This window comes from Heterodontus francisci, chromosome 43, assembly GCF_036365525.1.
Source record: "Heterodontus francisci isolate sHetFra1 chromosome 43, sHetFra1.hap1, whole genome shotgun sequence".
NCBI lineage: Eukaryota > Metazoa > Chordata > Chondrichthyes > Heterodontiformes > Heterodontidae > Heterodontus > Heterodontus francisci.
In genome coordinates, this window is record NC_090413.1 from 28,960,251 (window position 1) to 28,967,708 (window position 7,458).

Genomic DNA, 7,458 nt, shown 5'->3' on the forward strand with positions numbered 1-7,458 from the left:
TGAAAGGGTTTTGAATCTTTGGAATTCTCTACCTCAGAGGGTTGTGGATTCTCCATCGTTGAATATAATTAAGGCTGAGATAGACAGAATTTTGGTCTCTCAGTGAACCAGGGATATGGGGAGTGTGCAGGAACGTGCATTTGAAGCCGAAGATCAGCCATGACAGGCCACATGGTCTACTCCTGCTCCTCTATCTTATGTTCTTATGTTACCGTCCATAAACTTGAGGTCATCCAAAACTCTGCTGCCTCAGTCCTTACTCGCAACAAGTCCTGTTTGCATATATCCCCTGTGTTCACTGACCTACATTGGCTTCTGGTCAAGCAAAGTCTTGATTTTAAAATTCTCATCCTTTATTTCAAATCCTTCTGTGGCCTCACCCCTCCCTATCTCTGTAACCTCTTCCAGCTCCACAACCCTCTGAGATAGCTGTGCTCCTCTAATTTCTGCCTCTTGCGCATCTCCAATTTTAATCGCTCCACCATCAGTGGTAGGGAAATTATTGGAAAATATTCTGAGAGACAGGATTAATCTCCACTTGGAGAGGCAGGGATTAATCAGGGATAGTCAGCATGGGTTTGTCAGGGGGAGATCGTGTCTAGCAAATTTGATTGAATTTTTGGAGAAGGTGACTAGAGGTGTGGATGAGGGTAAAGCAGTTAATGTAGTCTACATGGACTTCGGTAAGGCTTTTGATAAGGTTCCGCATGGGAGTTTGGTTGAGAAAGTAAAAGCCCATGGGATCCAGGGTAATTTAGCAAATTGGATTCAAAATTGGCTTCGTGGCAGGAGGCAGAGGGTGGTGGTAGAGGATTGTTTTTGCGATTGAAAGCCTGTGACCAGTGGTGTACCACAGGGATCGGTGCTGGGACCCTTACTGTTTGTAGTGTACATTAGTGATTTAGATGTGAATATAGGAGGTATAATCAGTAAGTTTGCAGATGACACGAAAATTGGTGGTGTCGTAAATAGTGAGGAGGAAAGCCTTAGACTACAGGACGATATAGATGGGCTGGTAAGATGGGTGGAGCAGTGGCAAAGGGAGTTTAATCCTGAGAAGTGTGAGGTGATGCACTTTGGGAGGTCTAACAAGGCAATGGAATATACAATGGATGGTAGGACCCTAGGGAGTACAGAGGGTCAGAGGGACCTTGGTGTACTTGTCCATAGATCACTGAAGGCAGCAGCACAGGTAGATAAGGTGGTTAGGAAGGCATACAGGATACTTGCCTTTATTAGCCGAGGCATAGAATATAAGAGCAGGGAGGTTATGATGGAGCTGTATAAAACGCTGGTTAGGCCACAGCTGGAGTACTGTGTACAGTTCTGGTCGCCGCACTATAGGAAGGATGTGAATGCAGTGGAGATGGTGCAGAGGAGATTCACCAGGATGTTGCCTGGGCTGGAGCATTTCATTTATGAAGACAGACTGGATAGGCTGGGGTTGTTTTCCTTAGAGCGGAGAAGGCTGAAGGGGGACCTGATTGAGGTATACAAAATTATGAGGGGCATTGATAGGATAGATAGGAAGAAACTTTTTCCCTTAGTGGAGAGGTCAATAACTAGGGGGCATAGATTTAAGGTAAGGAGCAGGAGGTTTAGAGGGGATTTGAGGAATAATTTTTGCACCCAAAGGGTGGTTGGAATCTGGAACACACTGCCTGAAGGGGTGGTAGAGGTAGGAACACTCACAACATTCAAGAAGTATTTAGACGAGCACTTGAAACGCCTTAACATACAAGGCTAGGGGCCAAGTGCGGGGAAATGGGATTAGTTAGGACGGGTGCTTGATTGTTGGCGCATGCGTAGGGCCTGTTTTTGTGCTGTAAAACTCAATGACTCTATGGCCATTGGTGACCATGCGTTCAGCTGCCTGGCCCTACGATCTGAAATTCCCTCCCTAAACCTCTCTGACTCTCTACCTCTCTTTCTTCCTTCAAGATGTTCCATAAAACCTACTTCTTTGACCAAGCTTTTGGCCATCTGCCCTCATGTTGCCTTATGAGACTTGATATCTAATTTTGCTTTGTAGTTCCTGTGAAGCAGCTTGGAATGTTTTATTGCATTAAAGGTGCTATTATAGATATAAGTAGTTGCTGTTGCTGATTCACAAATAGGATACAATAACCGTGCAGTGCAGCCTTCTCTGTGTCATAAGATGCACCATCACAATTTCTTGTTTATCATATTGTACTCCCACGATTGAACGAACCGCCACCCCCCCCCCCCCCCATACAGTGATTGGACCCAGTTGTTAGTATTCTATTGGAACTCGGAGGAATTGTCGCAAGACTATCGAACCGTCTTCATCAGCTTCTCTCTAAATCTCTCTCCAACACTCGTCTGCAGCTTCAATTTGTCAGTGAGATTTTTTGAGCACACAGCCAGTTCATTTACAATTGATTACAGCTCATCTTATTCATCGGGCTACCTTTTGCAAGATTGAAGAAGTGTGTGTGTTTGCATGTGTGAGATTACAATAATCAATTATGAAGAATCATACAGTGCAGTACATATGTATTACGAGCAGGAGTAGGCCACTCGGCCCCTTGAGCCTGCCTTGCCATTCAATAAGATCCTGGCTGATCTGATTGTACCCTCAACTCCACATTCCCGCCTACCCCAATAACCTTTCACCCCCATTGCTAATCAAGAATCTATCTACCTCTGCTTTAAAAATATTTAAAGACTCTGCTTCCACCATCTTTTGAGGAGGAGAGTTCCAAAGACTCACGGCCCTCTGAGAGAAAAAATTTCTCTCTATCTCTGTCTTAAATAGACGAGCCCTTATTTTTAAATAGTGAGCCCTAGTTCTAGATTCTCCCACAAGTGGAAACATCCTTTCCACATACACCCTGTCAAGACCCCTCAGGATCTTATATGTTTCAATCAAGCCACCTCTAATTCTTATAAAGTCCAGTGGATACAAGCCTAGCCTGTCCAACCTTTCCTCATAAGGCAACCCGCCCATTCCAGGTATTCGTCTAGTAAACATTCTCTGAACGGCTTCCAACGCATTTACATCCTTCCTTAAATAAGGAGACCAGTACTGTACACAGTACTCCAGATGTGGTCTCACCAATGCCCTGTATAACTGAAGCATAACCTCCCTATTTTTGTATTCAATTCCCCTCGCAATAAATGATAACATCCTATTAGCTTTCCTAATTACTTGCTGAACCTGCATACTAATCTTTTGCGATTCATGCATTAGGACACCCAGATCCCTCTGCATCTCAGAGCTCTGCAATCTCTCACCATTTAGATAATATGCTTCTTTTTTATTCCTCCTGCCAAAATGGACAGTTTCACATTTTCCCACATTATGTTCCATTTGGCAGGTCTTTGCCCATTCACTTAATCTATCTATATCCCCTTGCAACTTCCTTATGTCCCCTTCACAACTTAGTTTCCTTGTGCCATCAGCAAAGTTAACAACCATACCTTTGGTCCCTTCATCCAAGTTATTTATGTAAATTGTAAAATGTTGTGGCCCCAGCACTGATCCCTGTGGCATACCACTCATTACATCTTGCCATCCAGAAAATGACCTATTTATGCCTACTTTCTGTTTCCTGTTAGCTAGCCAATCTTCTCTCCATGCAAATATGGTATCCCCTACACCATGAGCTTTTATTTTCCACAATAACCATTGATGTGCACCTTATCAAATGCCTTCTGGAAATCTAAGTACAGTACATCCACTGGTTCCCCTTTATCCACAGCACATGTTGCTGTGGAGAAGGAGGCCAGTCAGCTCATCATGAAAATGAAGCAGTTTGTGCCCGCAATCAACAAGATCTGGCCAACATTCAGATTTGGGCTGATAAGTGGTGACATTCGTGCCACACAAATGTCAGTCAATGACCATCGCCAACAAGAGAGAATCTAAGCATTACCCTACACATTCAATGGCTTTACCATTGCTGAATCCCCCACCCTCAACATCCTGGAGGGATTCACCATTGACCAGAAATTTAACTGGACCAGCCACATAAATACTGCTGGTGCAGGAGTAGGTCAAAGAGTGGGAATTCTGCAGTGACTACAGCTCCAACAACTCTTAAACAGTTCACCACCATCCGGGACAAAGGAGCCCACTTGATAGGCAAACCATCCAACATTCACTCCCTCCATCACCGACGCACAGTGGCTATAATACATACCACCTACAAGATGCACTGCAGCAACTTGCCAAAGTTCCTTCCACAGAACCTTCCAAACCCATAACCTCTATCAACTAGAAGGACAAGGGCAGAAGGCTTGAGGGAGCACCACTACCTGCAAGCTCCCCTCCAATTCACACACCATCCTGACTTGGGACCGTATCACCGTTTCTTCACTGTCATTGGGTCAAAATCCTGGAACTCCCTCTCTAACAGCACTGTAGGTGTAACTATACCACATGGACTGCAGCAATTCAAGAAGGCAGTTCCCCATCACCTTCCTGAGGGCAATTAGGGATGGGCAATAAATGCTGGCATTGCCAGCGACACTCACATCCCATGAATGAATATAAAAATAAAAGCATTTCAGTGAAAGAAGCAATGCAAATACAAAGTTGCACAAATATATTGGTGAAATTAAGATTACATTGAATTTACAGCACAGAAACAGGCCATTCAGCCCAATAGGTCTATGACAGTGTTAATGCTCCACAGGATCCGCTCCCATTATATATCCTTCTATTCCTTTTACCCTCATGTACTTATCCAGCATCCCCTTAAATGCACCTATGTTGTTTGCCTCAACGAATGTGGTGCCAAATCTACAATCAATTGTAAACTGTTTCCCGGGACTCTGGAGGCAGTTTATTGTTTATCAATCGGCTCTGACATTATACTGTAATATTGCAGCAGCTTCCCCAAAGAGCCCTTAAACTGTGTGCAGTTTAAAAATTGAAGCCAGGGCTGGAAGCTGACTAGCAGCTGTGAAATTACTTGTCGACAGGATTGTTTGACGGCCTGAATTATCCTTGAATCTGAGATCATCATGCAGCTGCGGAGCATAAGTACGCTGTTCAGACTGGATTACAGCAAACTGTTCAGATGAATAGGAATTAATTCTGTCCAACTTCTCAAAAGCAAGATGCAAGAATGGGGAAAGATATCATTCTGCTTGAAGTTTGACGTTTCCAAGACATTAAGAATAGAGAGAGAGAAACTATTTCTGCTGCTTGAGAAATCTACAACTAAGGAGCATAGTCTAAAAATTAGAGCCAGATCTTTCAGGAGTGGAATTAGGAAACACTTCTTCATACAAAGTGAGGTAAAAGTTTGAAACTGTCTTCTGCAAATGGCAGTTGATGCTAGATCAATTGTTAATTTTATATCTGAGAGGGATTTTTGTTCACCAAACATATTAAGGGAAATCGGGCAGATCGCAGGCAGATCAGCCATAACCTCACTGGATGACAGAACAGGCTCGTCCAGTTCCTATGTATTTGGGTTGTGAACAGGTTTAGGGTTAGGGCTGGGATTCCTGCATCTCTCCCTGCTTCTCCCTCTTCCTCTCCCTCCCATTCTCCCTCCCTTCCACTTTCATCCTCTTTCCACCCTCTCACTCTCTGTCTCCCACTCACCCCCCCCTTCCTTTCTCCCCATTCCTCTTTCCCCACTTCCTCCCTGTCCTTCCCCCTCATCTCCCTTTCCCTCCTTCTCTTCCGTCCTCCTCCATCAACTTCCCTCTATCTCTCTCTCCTGCTGTTTTCCTTTCCCTTTCTCCCCCCAATCCCTCCCTGTCTCTCTCTTGCTTACTCCTTCCCTCTGTCTCCCTCCCTCATGGTGGTGTTGCTGGTAGTTTCCATGGTGCCTGCGCAGATTTCAGCTCCAAAACCTTAAACTCAAACACTAACCCCAAGAGTTAACCCTAATGAAATTGATGGGGTTGGTATATGTCACATGTGTTCCATCAGTTGCCCCTTATGGGAACCCTGCCATTCTGTAGAACTGAACTGCATGCTCTCAGGTAATAAACTGTGAGGCCCACGTGAGAATATATTCAATGACCTTCTTTGCACAAGAGTGCACTGCTGCCTGACTAATGTGACAAAATTCATCTGAGGTTCCTTGGAAGGCTCCATTGGCAAACAAATATTCGAGCCAATGGTCACTTTCATGGCTACAGATAATGCTGTGGTCCTGGTAGAGGTGGCTGCAGGTCTTGAACCAGAAGCTGGTATAATTCCCCAACGCTCCCCTGAGCATTAATGGGAAATTTAAATAAGACTTTGTAGATCTATACACCCAGTGCAATGGACATAAATGTGTAGGAAACCAACATCTTCTGTGACCCTCACGCTAAAAAGCCTTCAATATATCACCCTTTTGTTTCCTCATCTTCCTCCTTTTAACATAGGAATAAAAGAATTTCTATTGAGAAATCCCTTGTCCGATTCATCAATTTACCTTCCCAAATACTCACAAAAATATGAACGATTCAGTAACTTTTCAAAGTAAAACTTGTTTTGGAAAATTACAATTACTGACATTGGTGATGCAATCACTCTGATTTGATATTTTTGAAAAAATAATTACACATTTGAAAATATCTTCAGATGATACAAATCCTTATTCACATATACAATCCTGTTCATACATCCTGTTCAAGCATGCCAAAATTAGACAAATATCTCTTAATATTTTTACAGGTAGCATTTACATATTTCTTTATATTAAACATTCCAGCTAGCACATGCTCAGAAAACAGTAACACATGAAAGCTCAAAATTTATATCTAAAAATATGTATAAAAAAAGATACTTGTTCACATTATCGAAGCATGCTATTCATCAGCGATCACATAAATGATTATTTTACAGTGTCAAATCTCAATTCCAGTTTATTAGTGAGAAACAAAGTGAGCCTCCCTGACCTTCATGAGTTTCAAGCAATCATGTATTAGATTGTTTTTCAAAGGGAATTTAAACTTGCCCTAAAAAGCAAGACCATCTGTGGATAAAAGGTTAGAATTTTTTTTAAATGCTGTGAGTAAAATTTTAAGTGCAATCAGTCAAATTCCTACTTAAAAGGAATTCAACAACAAGATTTATTTATATAGCACCTTTAATGTAGTAAAACATCCCAAGGTGTTCATCAAGGAGCGTTATCAAACAGATTTGAGGAGGTATTAGGACAGACGGCCAAATGTTTGGTCAACGAGGTAGGTTTTAAGGAGCATCTTATGACCATAATATGATGGAATTTTACATTAAGTTTGAAAGCGATGTAGTTCAGTCAGAAACTAGGGTCTTAAATCTAAGCGAAGGAAACTATGAAGGTATGAGGGACAAGTTGGCTTTAGTGGATTGGGAAACTACTTTAAAAGGTATGATGGTAAACATGTAACGGCTATCATTGAAAGAACTAATACATCATTTACAACAAAAATACATTCCTTTAATGCACAAAAACCCAGCAAGGAAAGTGTTCCGATCGTGACTAATGAAAGAAATCAAGG